General features: G+C 37.2%; 1 protein-coding gene across 11 annotated transcripts in view; it reads right to left on the bottom strand.

The window, feature by feature from the left end:
* pcbp3 (poly(rC) binding protein 3) overlaps nt 1–19089 on the bottom strand; it is an 88329-nt gene that overhangs the window by 46312 nt on the left and 22928 nt on the right. For all 11 annotated transcript variants that reach the window (XR_007898371.1, XR_007898370.1, XM_051709139.1 and 8 more), the window contains exons 2-5: nt 10722–10774; nt 10421–10505; nt 10227–10336; nt 9027–9165 (exon numbers count right to left, since the gene is read on the bottom strand). The gene's annotated coding sequence lies outside the window, so the exon portion shown is untranslated. The remainder of the gene's footprint in view (nt 1–9026; nt 9166–10226; nt 10337–10420; nt 10506–10721; nt 10775–19089) is intronic.

Raw genomic sequence — 19089 nt, 5'->3', positions numbered from 1 at the left:
TTTGCAAAATGTAGGTAAATTGCATATATAACGGTTGGTGAGAAACATGGCCTGAACTACTATCTGAATTTTTTTAATAAAATATCATCGACAATAAAACATAAACTGCAATGCTAGAGTTATCTTAAAAAAAAGATAACACACCTGATTATATAATATAAATTAAGAAAAACAGGATTAGTCATAATTAAAAATGCAAATAGATGTAAGAAAGAAGACTACTCACAATTCAATATGCAAATTAAGCATATTAACATGACATCATTAATGTTGCATTTTGAAAGCTGAACATTCTATCAAGACAATTCAACAGGAATTTTCAAACTTTCACCTTAAGTTTCTTTAAAACTATTAAGTTTCCAAATACAAAAAGCACATCTAAGGCTGAAATTATCTAGAAATAATAATAATAATAATAATAATAATTCTGCATGTTGAGTTGTTCAGGCAGAAATTAATTGCAGAAGTTTAATACTTAGGGTTAGGGGACTAGAAAAAAAAAAACAACTCATGCATATTTAGAGAACACCAATACAGTGCCTTGCATGCACTGTAAAAAGCCTGGCATTGTATATACAGTAATGGCATTATAAAGGCCTGTAGAACAAGTCTAAGTAAATCAACATGCATTTATCAGTGTCTAGACTTTTGTCTCAGGGGAGCTGTGAGTAAGAAATCATCCTTGCGTTCTGTCAAGCTGGCAAGAATGATTAAATAACATCCTCGGCACTCAGTCTCAGAGTTTTGAGAAACAAGCTAATTGCTCTGCAGGCTCTATATGTGGAAAAACAGGATGTCTGTTGCATGTTTACAAATATGCCCTTGTATTTCAGAAGGTTTAAGGGAGGAATGCTGCAGATAATGGTTCATCCGTGACATTAGACTATAACAAGTCTGCATACAAAAAATAAAAATAAAAGAGAGAGAAAGAGAAAAAGTGACCAGAATGTAGCTGCTGGAAAAATAATCAATAGTTGGGTCTGCAAATGTATTTATGAAATAACTGAATGTGTGTGTGTGCACATTCTAAAATATGTTTAAATAAACAAGCTTTCAAAATGTATAAATCTGTAAAATCCAATCAAACCTATTCAGTATTTGCCTGCGTTCGTTTTCTCAGAGACTGAGATGTGTGTGTATGTACGTGTTGCCTAATGCCCTGCCTAAGAATCAGTCAGGCTGCATCAGCATCAAAGTGAATCATTAGTGGCAGAGGAAAGTATTGCAAAGCAAGCTTGAACACAAACAAACAATCCATGTGCTATTGAAAAGCATGACTGTTTAACAAGGCAAATTATGCAAAACACAAAAGTACATCCTACTCAAGCTCAATGTGGCGATCACTCCAGATTTCCAAAAGCTCCACTGACAAGTAGGGTCAATTGTCTGGGATTTAAAAGGGCAATAAATTGAGTTACTTGATGATGTTTAGGGAATAAGATTGTATATACATTGTCATCTTTTTCAAAAATGATACTACATTTAAAAGAGTACTCAGTATTTACTATAGGACATTTAATGTGAAATGTAATTGTCCCCCTCACAGCACAACAGGCCCCACAAGTTGAAATGGTCTATAACGCCACTGCTGACCTCACTACTCTGAAATAGAGGACATAGTGCATTTAAAAATGATTGCAATGGGGGCCTATGTTATAAGTGAAAGAATTACAACCAATCAGCAGAAATATAATAAAAGGCCAACCCTCATGTGCAATTTCAATTGCATGTGTCATCTTTCTGTGTTTTAAGTTTTAAAATCCAATAAGCTCAAACCCCAAAAGCAATACATGTTGCAAAATTGCATGGTGGTGCTTTCCAGATATCAAATCTGAAAAGAAAAATTCCTATCAGAGAGCAGTTTCAAGATTTGGTAAATATTGCATAAGGGTATCTGACAATGAGACAGGGCTCAACAATGGCCTGAGACATACTGGTCATGAGACAGTTTCAGGCCATTTCACGGAACTGTCACTTGCCTATTTGGGCTAGTGTTGCATTGTCACTAAATCTTATATTTGTTGATCTTGTATGTGTTTTTATACCTTGCTAACCCTAAGGTGCCGTAAGCAATTTCAGCCATTTTCAAGGTCCCATGCCTTTAACAACAAAATCCCACCCTCCAAAGACATGTCAGCAAACCTGAGCATGCAAAATGATTTTCAGGCAGACAGTGATTCTGATTGGCCTGTGTTTACAGAGCCTAGAGCTGTGAAAGAGACATATAGTAATGTACAAAAGTCTTAGGCACAGAGAAGCTTGAAACATCCTATCGGCCAGCAACCAAGAAAAACTGTATCCAGGTGTACCTAGAAGAATTCGTGCTGTTTTGAAGACAAAGGTGGTCACACCAAATATTGATTTAGCTTTTTTTAATGTTACTGGACTTTGTATGACGTTAATTGATAAATGAAAACTATTTATGGCATTATTTTTGAAGACATCCTCACATGCAAAATTTTTCACAAGTGCCTAAAACTTTTGCACAGTACTGGACACCGATCAGCCAGAACATTAAAACCACCTGCCTAATATTGTGTAGGTCCCCCTCGTGCCCCCAAAACAGTGCCAACCCGCATCTCAGAATAGCATTCTGAGATGCTATTTTTCTCACTACAATTGTACAGAGTGGTTATCTGAGTTACCGTAGACTTCGTCAGTTTGAACCAGTCTGGTCATTCTCTGTTGACCTCTCTCATCAACAAGGCATTTCCATCCATAGAACTGCCGCTCACTGGATGTTTTTTGTTTTTGCCAACATTCGGAGTAAATTCTAGAGACTGTTGTGCTTGAAAATCCCAGGAGATTAAATCACTGAGATCAAATTTTTTCCCCATTCTGATGGTTGATGTGAACATTAACTGAAGCTCCTGACCCATGTCTGCATGATTTTATGCACTGTAGTCTAGGGCATACGCAGGCATATGCCGTATGCCCACCTACCTTTCTTAGGATTTTGCGTATGCCCATCTAAAATAAGTGATGATAAGTATGGCTGCCAGTACGAGTAGGCTTTTGACCCAAAACTTTTTCAAGCTAATAACGCGATGCTGCAGCAATGTTGAGCGAAGTGTTTTTTAAAAACGTTTTATTATTATTATTTTATATAGTAGAAAGATTCTCTCTAAATGAGCATGGAGCTGCGGGAGTGTAACTGATGGCACAGGCAAGACAGACAGTCCGACTAAGCTGATCCACCAATCAGAGCGTTCATTTCAGATGCGATAGGATATTTGCTAACCAATTATATTTTCCGTTTCAGTAAGGGGCGGGATATTTCCATCATCTAATGCTAATGCACAAGTAACCCTGGAATTTGCGCTGTAAATTTATTTCCCTGCTAAACGTCAATATATATATTTTTTTATTTTTATTTTTATATATATATATATATATATATATATATATATATATATATATATATATATACTACAGTTAGTATTGGTCCTCGAATCTGATTGGACGAGAGACTTTCCATGAGCACTGATGGTCTCACACCATCAGCACTCAGCCGTTTCACTGTGTGTATCACTCCGCTTGTGTTCGTGCCGTTGTAAACTAAAGTGTAAGAGCAGTGCAGATGTGTTAAGAGCTACTGTATGTGTCTCTTTTTACATGTTTTTAATTTTTTTTTACATTACATATGTTAGCCAGCAGGTGGTGGCAAAATATAATTTTTGTGTGTAATATGAGCCAGTTAGGTGACGTGAAGTGAATCCGCATCAGCCAGTGTTTACATACAACAGCGCTCCAAGATCGCTCATATTACTACTACACTACTAAAGCTAGGAAATAGCTTTAAACGGCTTTAAATGAACAACTTCAGCATTACGGCTCATCACAGCTGAGAGACACAAGAGACTGATTAATTACAGAACTCAAGGCACTTACCTCTTACCAGAGTTTCCACATTGGAGAGGACGTGCTTTTTAAAATGGCAGAGGACATTGTGGTTTCTATAGTGTATGACTCTTGCGCACCGGCCACCGCGAAATAGGGAGAAATACCCCCGCTTGGACGGCTACTTTTCCACTGAGAAAGCTGACCTTCAGAAAGCTGACAGCATCTCTGCTTGGATGTGGCAACAGGTGATCGCATATGCTCCATCTCTCTCTCTCTCTCTCTCTCTCTCACACACACACACACACACACACACATCCATCCTTGTTTATCCAATAACTTGTTAGAAACAGCACAAACCGTGGTACTATTTCTGACATTGCCTAACTTTTGAAAGACATTTTTGAATTACTAACGGAGGCTTGGATGCATCATTTGGTTTGAACCAGCAATGGCAGATTCTGATCCACCACATAAGAAAGTAGTTCCAAGCACCAATGCATTTTTATGACTGTACTCAGTTTTTCCTAATTTTTTTAAAATGTACTTGTTCATTGAACTGTTGTATATACAGTAAGCAATATCACACTCGCAATCGTGCTATATGGCCCTAAATCAGCACTGCTGTGAATACCTACGGCCTTGTGCCTGCGGCCGAATCACAGCAGTGCTGATGTAGGGCCATATCACACTCTTGCTCGTGTGATATTGCTTAAATATATATATATATATATATATATATACATTTACATTTATCTTATGCAGTTAAACTTTGTGAAAATACTGCATGTTATTGCACCCGTGCTAGTTTTTGATGCTCTTTGCAGATGCTGGACACCTTTTTTTGTGTGTGCCTTTTACTGCTGTGGGTGGTGCCTTTTTCTCGTAATATCAAATAATTTAATAAAAAATGTAAAAAAAAATCTACTTTGGTGTGACGTCTGACATGTTTTTGTGAGACCACCCCCCTCCTCAGTGTATCATATTATAGATATACACACAGAGCACTTTATTAGGAACACTATGGTCCTAATAATGTGCCTGATGTGGTCTTCTGCTGTTGTAGCCCATCTGCCTCAAGGTTCGATGTGTTGTGCATTCTGAGATGCTTTTTTGCTCACTACAGTTATACAGTGGTAATCTGAGTTACCATAGCCTTTCTGTCAACTCGAACCAATCTGGCCATTCTCCGTTGACCTCTCTCATCAACAAGGCATTTCCGTCCGGAGACCCGCCACTCACTGGATGTTTTTTGTTTTTGCCACCATTCTGAGTAAACTCTAGAGACTGTCCATAAATCCCAGGAGATCAGCAGTTAAAGAAATACTTTAACCAACCTGTCTGGCACCAACAATCAAGCCACGGTCTAAATCACTGAGATCAATTTTTTTCTCCATTTTGATGGTTGATGAGAACATTTACTGAAGCTCCTTACCCATATCTGCATGATTTTATGCATTGCACTGCTGCCACCTGATTGGCTGATTAGATAATCACATGAATAAGTAGGTGTACAAGTGTTCCTAATAAAGTGTTCAGTGAGTGTACATTGAATGAATAGGAATATTATTAGCATAATTCATCATGGTAAACAAAGATGATCAGGACATCTGAATAGCTCTGGTCATGTAATGCCAGCGCTTGTTAAAATGGCTCCACTTTCATCTGCTTTGAGTGCTGGCCTACCATACAAGCCACATCATTTCTAAACATCTAAGAGCAGCCTGTCTGGGTAAGCTTATCCATTAAGTTGTGACAAAGCTTTGACCTCCCCTTTCACCTACCCTCTCTGTTCCTCACGAGCCAACATATGACACAAGCTCTTGTCACTTCATGCAAGTTATTTTTAATGCACAATTGTGCAGTCCCAGTGCTGATCGCCCTTAAGCAAAAGCTGCCAATGTGGCAAAAACTACTTGTGATGTAAAGGACAAAAGCTCCCTTAAGAGTTCCCTCTAAGGTGTCCAAGACAGGACGGTGAAAAGGTGAAAAACCATGACGCAATGTCGAGTGCAGGGAGGAACGCATTCTGGAAATCTCTGGAACTACCCATGGCGACAATGCAAATCACACACGCGCTTAACAACACCATTGATATTCATTTCTACAGTTATCCTAGTTTCAACTACACCCACTCAATAAGAGCCAACTAGGCCCTCCTGAAACTGGAAGCACAGTCAGCAAGAAAGTGTCACATCAAACCAGCTAAACTGATCACAGTCATATTGTCCCATACTGCTGCAAATGATTGGGGAGTCTTCAATCTGAAAAATCAATCTCGGAGCTTCAACTTGTTGGCTCTGTTTCAAAACGTAGTGTATGGTACAATATAAAACAAGGGATTCTTCACTGGCCTCTTCCTGCACCTCAGACTTAGTATGGACTTTACCAGAAATTAACTGCCACAAGCTTCCATCCAGACTTCAAATCCCCCCTGGCAGACCTCTCCCAGCATCATCTTGGTCATAGGATGGACTACAGTCTCTTAAAATGGAATACATATATAGTAAATGAATGCCAACTATAGCCTTCATCATTCAAATAAAAAGGCAATGCATCTACTTGTACTTCCACAGTCAATTCGGGGTGGACTTTAAAGACACTTAATCTTACAGTTCAGTCAATGTCTTTTAGTTTTAAACATTGCCCACCATCTACTCAGTTTACTCAATTAATACATGACTTGTATTACACATAGATAACTAATATTGGCATTATAATTTTTTTCATTAAAGGGATAGTTCACCCAAAAATGAAAATTCTCTCATCATTTACTCACCTTCATCCCATCCCAGATGTTTATGACTTTCTTTCTTTTGCAAAACGCAAATGAAGATTTTTAGAAGAATATCTCAGGTCTGTCTGTACTTTCAATGCAAGTGAATGGTGGCCAGAAATTTGAAGGTTCAATAAGCAAATAAAAGCAGCATAAAAGTAATCCATAAGACTCAAGTGGTTAAATCCATATCTTCAAAAGCGATATGATACGTGTGGGTAAGAAACAGATAAAGAAAAAAAAAAAAATCCTTTTTTTTACTATAAATCTCAATTTCAGATGTGAAAGTGAAACTAAATAGGCGCCACGTGACATTCAGATGTGAAAGTGAAAGTGGATATCTATAGTAAAAAAAGCACTTAAAGGAATAGTTCACCCAAAAATGAAAATTCTCTCATGATTGACTCACTTTTAAGCCATCCCAGATGTGTATGACTTTCCTTCTTCAGCAGAACCGAAGTGAAGATTTTTATAAGCACATTTCAGCTCTTTTTGTCCATGCAATGCAAGACAATGGGTGCTATTAGACTACTGGCTATTTAGGCAGCATAAAAGTAATCCACATGACTCCAGTCGATCAATGAATGTCTTCTGAAGCAAATCAATAGGTTGGTGTAAATTGATAATTAAAAAGTTTTTAACTTTAAATCATTGCTTCACCCAAGCGCTGTATTGCTGTTTGAAATGACCTAACTCTCACGTAACGGTCATTCCTCTGTTGTATACAAAGCACGTGCTTCCGACTTCTCGGGTGAACGCGCCATTGCGCTTACGTCACTGGTACGTCGACTACTGGCAAGAAGTGATTTTTTTAAGTTAATAAAGTTTTAATTATCGATTTCTTTTTTACACAAACAAACTTATTGATTTGCTTCAGAAGACATTAATTGATTGACTGGAGTTGTGTGGATTACTTTTATGCTGCCTAAATTTGCCTTTTGGACCGTCAAATAGCTAGCAGTCTAATGGCACCCATTATCTAGCATTGTATGGACATACAGAGCTGAAAAAATCTTCACTTCGGTTCTGCTTAATAAGGTAAGTCATACACATCTGGGAAGGCTTAAAGGTGAGTCAATCATGAGAGGATTTGCATTTTAGGGTGAACTAACCCTTTAAAAATTGATCTGTTTCTCACCCACACTTATCACATGGCTTCTGAAGATATGTATTTAACCACTGGAGTCATATGGATTAATTTTATGCAGCTTTTATGCTGCTTTTTAGACCTTCAGATTTCTGGCCACCATACACTTGCATTGAATGGACCAACAGACCTGAGATATTCTTTTAAAAATCTTTGTTTGTGTTCTGCAGAGGAAATAAAGTCATACACATCTCGGATGGCATGTGGGTGAGTAATAGATTTTTGGATGAACTATCCCTTTAACTACATCTTATGGAGTTTTGGGTTCCGTGCCACAGTCACATTCATCTTTGGCTTGCTCACATGGGCCTAAAGACAAATAATTTTTAAAGCATGATTTTCAATCACATTTTCATTTAAACTGCTCAATGAGGACTTTAAGGCATTACATACATTACAGAATCATTCTTTTTACATGTCAAGTAGAATTTAGAGTTTACAACTTTTAATTACGAGTTCTATGAAGACGTGTAACCTTTTTTACAAGTTGGAATCTCGTAATTACAGTAAATCTGACATGACATGAATGCACCATAAGGCAGCATTCTAACTGAAATGGAACTTGAAAAGTGAACGATTTGGAAAACTCTACATAGGCAGCAACCCAGTACATCATACAAATAGTGCTAAATTAACAACTCAGTACTCTCATGAGCATAAAAATACATAGCACATGCAACTATTGGGTAAAATCTATTTTTAATTATGATTTTATTTATAATTAACATGCCAATCATTTCAGATGGATCTTAGATGGATTTGTTTCACTACGCTCATCACAAGTATTATGGGATTGTGTTTTTTTTTTGTTGTTTTTTTTTTGTGAAGGATACATGAAATACTGTGCTAAAATATGGCCAAAAGAATGTATCTTAAAAGGCAGCATAATTAGTATAAATAGGCACCCTAACCCAACCCCACTGAAACAGCTTCCACATCGGGAACATGCCTATGATGCCGTAAAATGCTACCATAAGAGATTTTGGAGCATAATTTATGCATGACTTGAGCAAATACATAAACCCATACACTTTAAGGCCTACACCATTCAGCAAAAGCTCTCGGCAGAATGGATACTGATTCATCGATACACTGCCAACACAAAAGGTCATCCTATTTCCCATAATTTCATATTCCATCTCAAAAATGGGACGCAGGCCTAAGAGGAAACTACAGAAACCAGTTTAGCAAGATTATAAGGAATAGAAGGGTTGCAACAGACATACAGACAGGGAAAGGGCACTAAAAAAAGACCGTACTCACCAGAGTTGCAGAAAGTTGCGGATCTCAGGACATATGGAGAGATTGGACAGATGAATAGGGCAAGAGAGTGCAGCTGTGTCGCTGTGCGGATCAGTTCATCAGCCTTTAGACTTCTTTCCAGGTTGATAACCGGCCCATTCTGCAGGCAGAAGAGGAAATCAAAACAACACACTCTGTCGTCATGTCAGTTTAAGCCACGTTCACCAGTCATGTGAAGCTGCCATTCATTGCACCTTCTCCACATCAGGGTCTCTGTGTAGTTAAAGGGGGTTTGCCTCAAGAGCACGGGTGAAATCACACAAGCCATTTGTGTGCTGATTTACTTACCTTACGGTTAACTGAATCCTTCATCAGGAACATTGCACAGAGAAAGGCCAAAAGCATCAGCTTCTCGTTAAAAGGTAAGTTCACCCAAAAATGAATACTGTTGTCATTTAATCACCCTCATGTCATCCCAGAACTGTATGACTTTGTTTCTTCAGTGGAACACAAACCGAGATGTTAGGTAAAATGTTGACATGTTTGGTCTCTATTCACTTTCATTGTATTGAGAAAAAAAAAAAAAAAAGATGCAATGAAAGTGAACAGTGACTGAGGCGGTCAGTCCCTAACATTTAGTCTAATATTTCTTTTTTGATACATGGTAGAAAGAAAGTCTTATGAGTTTAGAACGAAATGAAGGTGAATAAATTATGATGGAATTTTAATTTTGGCGAACTACCCCTTTATGTGTATTTTGTTTTATTTTTAATTAAACATCTTTAGATATTTGGATAACATTTTACAATAAGTTTCCATTCATTAACTTGAGTTAAAGCATTACGTATCATGAACTAACAATGAACAATATATATATATATATATATATATATATATATATATATATATATATATTTTACAGAATTTATTAATCTTTGCCAATGTTAGTCAATAAAAATACAATTGTTCATTGTTAGTTCATAGTGCATAAACTAATGTTAACTAATCCAACTAATACAAAAATGTATTACTATATGTTGAAATTAGCAAGATTAATAATTGCTGTAAAAGTATAGATAATTTTTAGTTCATGTTAACTAATGTAAACAAATGGAACCTTATTGTAAAGTGTTACCGATATGTGTTGTATAGCTCTGAAAGTAATATTTATAGGTTCTATCAATTGTCTTTATCCACTATTTATAAAATTGGGTCACTAACCAGAGAGGGATCCCAGAGGTCTCTTGGGTTTTCCCTTCCAGGTCATGTGACCACGCGCTGTCACACTTCCAGAATACTTGAGAGAATTTCGTCTGTCCAGTGTAACTCACCTTAAGACGCAGGTATTTGAGAAAACATTTAAGAAATTCACGATTCACCAATTTAATTTTAAATTAAAGAAATTCATGCACTACCTTAGCAACTCGTCACTTTAACTCTGTAAAAGAGGTTTGTTTTAAAAAATATTTAAAGTTTTCTTCTTTTCTTCCAACCAAGATTCTGCAAAGAAAGAGAGGGAAATAATGATAATAGTAAGTATTGTTATTGCATCTTTAATATTCTTATTATAACTTTGCTAAAAGTTTTTTTTTTTTTTTTTTATACACATTTCACAATAACCTACATACCGTATACTATATAGCTACAACACAAAGAAAGCTGAATAAAACTAAGTTGTAGAATTTTTTTAGTAATGTGATGAGGGTTATTTCTTACGTTTATGACTGCAGTGTCAAATCCAAGCTTCCACTTCAAGCACTGAAAAATTCCTACAAAAAGACAACGAGACATCTGTCAGTGAGGGCAAATGAACTTCTTTTTTTGTGAAAAGAGCTCCCTCTAATGGTGTTCTTTTGTATTGTTCAACAATGTACAGTTTTAGAAGAGTGTGTGATGAATGTGGTTTCTGGCTTTGTTTGGCACAGAAATGTGTACATCAACTAATTTCCAAATGTAAGACATCCATTATCATATCCATTCCTGCGTTCCAAACAGGCTAAATCAGCCTCCGAAGGGCACTTCTAAGTGAAAACAATTATGATAGTCATGCTGTAAAATCACTTCAAACTGAATTTCCTATAAAAATGACTCAAAAGGTGTGTTCTGAATAAACTTTATTATTGAGCCCCACACCTTTCAGCCTTCCAAAGCTCTCGCAGTGTATCAGAATCAGAACTGGAATGAGGTTTATTGCCAAGTATGCTTCCACATACAAGGATTTTTTCTTGGTGACAGAAGCTTCCAGTGCACAAACAATACAACAAGACAGAGATTAAAAAAAGAACAAAAATAAAGTGCGAATAGACATAAAAGTATATATAGAAATTCACAATAAGACAAAAATATACATATAGTATGTACAAATACAAATCTGTTATATACGGTGCAAGGGAATGTAATGCAGAAGAGGTAGGATATGTTAAATAATATAATTGACTAGGCTGTGTATTGCACGTAATTATAGTATAGTTTTAACTGTTCATGAGATGGATACGGTTCTGGTGCTCAGTGCTCTGTAGCGTCGGCCAGAAGGCAACAGTTCAAAAAGGTAGTGGGCAAGGTGAGTGGGGTCCAGAGTGATTTTTCCAACCCTTTTCCTCACTCTGGAAGTGTACAGTTCTTGAAGGGATGGTAGGGGGGCAACCAATAATCCGCTTAGCTGTCCAAACTGTCCTTTGTAGTCTTCTGATGTCCGATTTCGTAGCTAAACCAAACCAGACAGTTTTTGAAGTGCAGAGGACAGACTCAATGACTGCCGAGTAGAACTGTATCAGCAGCGCATGTGGCAGGTTAAACTTCCTCAAATGGCAAAGTAACGGTAAAGTCTTTGAAGGGAATAGGACATAGGGATGAGCACTTCTGAATGGAACACACCCTAGAAGTTCCCCCGACTCTAAATACTGATTGGCGTTTGAAGCTGTTGAGAAATGTCTATAAACACACTCAGGTGATTGCACGTTCTGTATTAATGTGCAAAGAAACTATCTTACCCCGTGGAAGAATAGTTTATTCCGGTTATTAGTAACAATAATTCGATAAATGTATTAAACATTTTTGTCTTTTATCATAATGCTGTTGATGCCGTTCAATTAATGCAATAAGCTACATGAGGCTATACGTTACAGATGTTTTTTCCAAAGACGGTTTGAGGTACTCCGTTTCACATCGTGCGAACACCTCACAAAAAACAAACAATACAAATCTTTACAAAACTGAACAAACTATAGTGTGTGTCTTATTAACATAGGATGAAACATATAACTATATGGATGTAAGTATTTGGCCTAAGAAATGTTCTAGTGGCATGATAAGCCATTGCAGAAAAGGTTAACAATTAGACCTAAACGCTACATCAAAAACTATGACTCAAAACAGAAACAGAGTTTTTGGTGTAGCATTTCGGTCTAATAGGGAATACTGCCCTCTACTGGCCAAATAAAGCACATCAATACAGTGTAACACTAATAACTAACTAATAACAGTGTAATTAATTTTGATGTTTGATGACCATTTTGATAAAAAAAAAAAAAAAAAAACGATACCTACTTCAAGAAAATTCAAAGACAATGCTATTTATTATTAGAAGAAAGAATTGTTAATATTTGCTCAATTCAAACACCCTGCAGTCCTCATCTGGTCCAAAATGTGGCCGATATACACTATATTGCCAAAAGTATTCGCTCACCCATCCAAATAATTGAATTCAGGTGTTCCAATCACTTCCATGGCCACAGGTGTATAAAATGAAGCACGTAGGCATGCAGACTGCTTCTACAAACATTTGTGAAAGAATGGGCCGCTCTCAGGAGCTCAGTGAATTCCAGCGTGGTACTGTGATAGGATGCCACCTGTGCAACAAGTCCAGTCGTGAAATTTCCTCGCTACTAAATATTCCACAGTCAACTGTCAGTGGTATTATAACAAAGTGGAAGCGATTGGGAATGACAGCAACTCAGCCACGAAGTGGTAGGCCACATAAAATGACAGAGCGGGGTCAGCGGATGCTGAGGCGCATAGTGCGCAGAGGTCGCCAACTTTCTGCAGAGTCAATCGCTACAGACCTCCAAAGTTCATGTGGCCTTCAGATTAGCTCAAGAACAATGCGTAGAGAGCTTCATGGAATGGGTTTCCATGGCCGAGCAGCTGCATCCAAGCCATACATCACCAAGTGCAGTGCAAAGCGTCGGATGCAGTGGTGTAAAGCACGCCGCCACTGGACTCTAGAGCAGTGGAGACGCGTTCTCTGGAGTGACGAATCACGCTTCTCCATCTGGCAATCTGATGGGCGAGTCTGGGTTTGGTGGTTGCCAGGAGAACGGTACTTGTCTGACTGCATTGTGCCAACTGTGATGTTTGGTGGAGGGGGGATTATGGTGTGGGGTTGTTTTTCAGGAGCTGGGCTTGGCCCCTTAGTTGCAGTGAAAGGAACTCTGAATGCTTCAGCATACCAAGAGATTTTGGACAATTCCATGCTCCCAACTTTGTGGGAACAGTTTGGGGATGGCCCCTTCTTGTTCCAACATGACTGCACACCAGTGCACAAAGCAAGGTCCATAAAGACATGGATGAGCGAGTTTGGTGTGGAAGAACTTGACTGGCCTGCACAGAGTCCTGACCTCAACCCGATAGAGCACCTTTGGGATGAATTAGAGCGAAGACTGCGAGCCAGGCCTTCTCGTCCAACATCAGTGTCTGACCTCACAAATGCGCTTCTGGAAGAATGGTCAAAAATTCCCATAAACACACTCCTAAACCTTGTGGAAAGCCTTCCCAGAAGAGTTGAAGCTGTTACAGCTGCAAAGGGTGGGCCGACGTCATATTAAACCCTATGGATTAAGAATGGGATGTCACTTAAGTTCATATGCGTCTAAAGGCAGATGAGCGAATACTTTTGGCAATATAGTGTATTTGTGAGCTTTTTGATGCAGATAAAACAATTCAGCCTTGAGTGATCAGACTGAGTGATTGTGCAAACCAGACGTTAATCAGTTTCTCTAAAGGCGCTTACAATCTGTTTGACATGGAGCTACGTCAGCAGTTTCCCAAGATGAAATTTCTATAATGAAGACTGAAATTCAGTGCAAGGGCACGACACACAAATCAGACTGTATTAATGTTTAATGATTTCTAAAAGCTTATATTCCTTCCTTCACTTTCTCTCACCCTGCCATTTTCTCTTCTCTCAGGGTCCCGACATTTACGGATAATCACCTGACCCCCAGTCAAGGACTGTCCCGCTGTGATGGAGAACACAAGTCAGTGAGATTAAAGCACATTGTCATGATGACATTGTGGCGGCAACGGCACTCAAAAGATCTAAAAAACACATAATTTATCTCTTTAAGACACATGGCTCATAGCGCCAACCACAGTCACACTACACTGTTAGACCTTACCGTGGTTTTTCTACAGTGACACTGGCAACACTGTCGCAAGCTAGTAACTGTAAAAACCTGATAACGGTAAGCTACTGCAATTGTTGTGTACAGTAATTTACTGATTACTGTAACTGGTAGCTGAATATTTCTGTAAAAATATAAATTGCACAGTAACTAACTGTAATTATCCCATACTTACTTTTTTTAAATATTTTATTATTATTATTATTATTATTATTATTATTATATAATTTATAATAAAAAATAAAGAAAACATATTAGTTTTTTTTTTTTTTTTTTAATGGAGCATGACAAGAATAGGGGAACTGGATCATGTCATACGGTAATTCTATATACTATAGTTAAACATTAAAGGGAAAGTTCACACAAAAATTTAAAATCCCTTATCATTTACTCACCCCAGATGTGCATGACTTTCTTTCTTCTGCTGAACACAAACAAAGATTTTTAGAAAAATATCTCAGCTCTGAAGGTCCATACAATGCAAGCGAATGGTGACCAGAAGTTTGAATCTCCAAAAAGCACATAAAGGCAGCCAGGGCCGGCCCTTGGGTTTGTTGGACCCTAGGTGAAATCATGAAAATGGGCCCCCCGGTGTGAAAATTGACATAACTTTAAAACATCAAAGAACCACTGCAAACATAATGAGCAGATTTTTTAAATAGAAAGCACTAAAAAAAGAAGCATTTGAAGATGACAAATAACGTGTCCAATTGTTTTGATTTTTCCCCCAACATGTAGATGTTTAGCTAAAATGTACATGCATGCATAAGGGAATATGTGTATTTTAGGTGCTGTGACAAGTCACCATTTTATCACCTTATTCTGATCGCCTTTTTTTCTAGAAGTACAAATAAACCAGTGTCTCAGTTAATATGAGGTCATGGAAATTGCAAGTATGATAATTACTGGGTAACAGTATTATGTATAAATAAAATTACATATTTAAAATAGGGCCTATGAACACAACACCTTGATAACAATATAACAGTTGTAAAGAATAAGCACATACCTCTTACAGAGCAGAGATCTTTGCAGATAGTTTGGTTATTTTCCAGATTAACTGCTCATATGTTCACTCTGTTCAAATTTTTTGTGTCTTCATATCTGCAGTGTTTTAATTCCTTCCCCAGCAGATTATTCTTGAGGAAACATGAAAAGCCCTAATGATTTGACAAGCGCTGTTTCTGCTATCCTTTACACAAAATAAGCCTCAAAGACTCAAATAGCCACAAAGCAATATTTTTCATAACTTATTTCCTGCGTTTCTGTCAGGCATTATTCAGCAAGGTGTGATCTGTGTTTAATAACATTTACATTTACATTTACATTTATTCATTTGGCAGATGCTTTTATCCAAAGCGACTTACAAAAGAGGAAAACATAAGTGAATCATCTTAAGGAGACAGTGGTACAAAAAGTGCCATATTACAAAGTTTCACTAGCATCAGAATAGTATTCAAAACAGATTAAAGTGCAACAAGAATATATTTTTTTTTTTTTTTTTTTTTTTTTTTGCCAATTTTAGATACACTGCTGTTATTTTATTTGTTGTAACTTTCAGTTATTTGTCTTTTTGTGATTATTCAGAGCTCATTTTATACTTAATATGGTGTTTTTAGTTTTAACAGTCATTGTGATTTATATGTTAAATGATGAGATCCACGCGTATTGCGTGAAAGAAACCATTGCACTGCAGAGAATCCCCCCCGCCCCTCCCCCCAGGTACGTCGGGGCCCAAGGCGGCTGTCTGTATCCAGAGGCTCCAGTGATTAAATTCAGGTCTTCAGATGCGAAATCATAGGTGTGGTTGAGAAACAGATCAATATTTAAGTCCTTTTTTTTTTTATAAATCTCCACCTTTGACCAGCCCCGACCAGTAGGTGATGATATGCACGAAGAATGCTTTTGCCAAAAAAACAAAAGAAGAATAATGTGGAAGTGAAAGTGGAGATTTATAGTAAAAAAGGACTTAAATATTGATCTGTATCTCACCCACACCTATCATATCACTTCAGAAGACATGGATATAACCACTAGATTACTGGATTACTTATGCTTTATGTGTTTTTTGGACCTTCAAAGTTCTGGTCACCATTCACTTGCATTGTATGGACCTACAGAGCTGAATTGTTTTTCTAAAAAACTTTGTGTTCAGCAGAAGAAAAAAGTCATACACATCTGGGATGGCATGAGGTTAAGTAAATGATGAGAGAATTTTCATTTTTGGGTGAACTATTCCTTTAAGTAAAAGACTACACAACATATACAGCAATTAAAAATGTAACATGGATAAAAATGTATGCAGATTGTAGGAGAAGTCGTCCTTAGTCAGTGCAGGGCCATAAGGATCAAGTGAACACTGAAAGAAAATAATATATGATCAGTGTTAATATTAAAGTCATGTAGTCAACACATCCAATATTTCCCAAAATCTCCTTTAATTGTGTGGCTGTTCACACAAGACGCGTTCTTGTGCCCAAAACGGCAAGATGGAGGACAATGCAATAGTGAGTGCGTGGGTCACAAGATGCATTTTAAAACATTGAATGCAGTGTACTCCATTATAAACTGAGCATAACACCAGACGCTGACAGTGCATTTTTCCTCTAGAAATACTCAGAGATCTCTGAGAGTCTGTCTATGTGCTTGTTTATGCAAATAATTACCGAGATTTATTAATTTAAAAAAAAGAGTATGAACACAGAAAGACGTACACCCCTCAGGAAAAGATGTTGTGGGTTTTCTACAGTACATCTATAGTAATTTGCTGTATTTAGTTACAGTTTGTTACTATATTAGATAAAAAGTCATTTACCGTTTTTAATGAGTGACGTCAAAGAAATAACCCATGATGCAATGCATATTACAGTTAAATATTGTATTATTATGTATATTATAGTAATTTACAGGACATTTTACATTTATTTACACTATACACAGTTAGGGTTAATAGTGTAGGCACATTGCTAGTCCCCCACTATAACGCAGATGCATACTTAAATGACAAAAAATATCGTCATTTACTCACCCTCATGTTTTTCCAACCATATCATGGGTTCTTTCTTCTGTGGAACACAAAAGGAGATGTTGGGCAGAATGTTGGCCTCAGTCACCATTCACTTTCATTGTTTGGAAAAATCTGCAATGAAAGTGAATGGTGACTGAGGCTGTCAGTCCCTAACATTCTGCCTAATGTCCCCTTGTGTATTCTACGAAAGAAAGCCATATGTGTTTGGAACAACATCAAGTTGAGTAAATAATGACAGAATTTTTATATTTTTGGGTGAACTGTGCTTGTAACATGGCTGCATTTTGTACACTCATATTCAGTGAGTGAAGCTACATCAATGTTGTGAAATTACATCAAAGAATAACACATATGTCAAATGTACTATTTATTTTGTTTTTCCTATCGGCGATATTTCAGATGAACTGCCTTTATAATATATTTACAACTTTTCCAATACTGTAGCAGTCACTCAAAAAAAAATGTCTACCATAAATGAAATATTAATAAGATCTAAACTATTTATATTGTGAGCATTAATAATGAATTACAGCCCTTTCAGCATTGTGCTTCAAAAACATAATATCAAGAGAGAAAGGTGGATATTTTTCCATTTTCATTTAGCCGGGGGCTTATAAATTAAGAGCGTCCATGCTTTGCTAAATACTGTAAAATCACCTAATGCATTAATCAACTAAGTTCATCTTTATGGGCACTCGGAGGGCAATAAAGCTAGTGCAGCACAAAAAAAGTGCTACTGAAATGTGTTTAAACATTTCATTGCTTTAATTGACTAATAAATAAATAAATAAATAAAAACTAAGACACTTCACTGGCTGTAACATTTTAGAATCAAATGACATTTTGATGGAGATGTTAATTGGAGAAAGACAGGGCTTTTAGAGAAAGTGCAGACTCTTAACTCAACTGTCATTGAAAGAAAAGTCAGGTCCGTTCTGCCGGTTTGCGATTTCATTACCGCTTACATGGAGGCAGTCATTGATTTGCAAAGGAATCTCTCTGAAATGCAGGCCTAATCAATCAAATGTCTCAATTTATTTAAACCATGGCCATTGGTTAAATTCACAGGGCCCGAGACAAAACTTTACCCACTGATGTCTGATGGGTAAGGCTATAACAGTGGTTCTACAACTGGGTTTGCTTCAGGACCCATACTTTACATTGACTCCCATTAGACACCTTTTCATCTATTCAAATGTGTTTACCTTTTTTTATGGTGCTATTGATAGTGCATTACAAGAGCAGTCTCAAAGACAATGGTCCCATGGAAACCAGGAATTAACCGCGTTCACATAATCAGTGATGAGTCGGAGGATTACTTTTCCCTTTAAATTTACATTTAGATTTGGGGTTTGGGTTAGGGTGTAGAGTTAATTAAATGTGCATTTCTGTTGACTGCATTACATCATTTACAACAACAACAACAAAAAACCTCACTTTTGGTGCTACTCTGTGGACATTTCACCCCAGTGGCAGTAGTTTGAATTTCAGTAAGCACAGACCGATTTCTGCTGAAGATCTTTTGACATACTGTCGCTGAATTCAGTGTGACATGCAATCAATTTTTAGGTCACGACCCACCACTTGAAAACCACTGGGCTATACTATGGAGGATGGGCCTCATCACATGGCCCAGGACAATATGTCAACTAGA

Source organism: Myxocyprinus asiaticus, chromosome 10, assembly GCF_019703515.2.
Source record: "Myxocyprinus asiaticus isolate MX2 ecotype Aquarium Trade chromosome 10, UBuf_Myxa_2, whole genome shotgun sequence".
Classification (NCBI taxonomy): domain Eukaryota; kingdom Metazoa; phylum Chordata; class Actinopteri; order Cypriniformes; family Catostomidae; genus Myxocyprinus; species Myxocyprinus asiaticus.
This window is presented reverse-complemented; position numbering and strand designations above follow the sequence as displayed.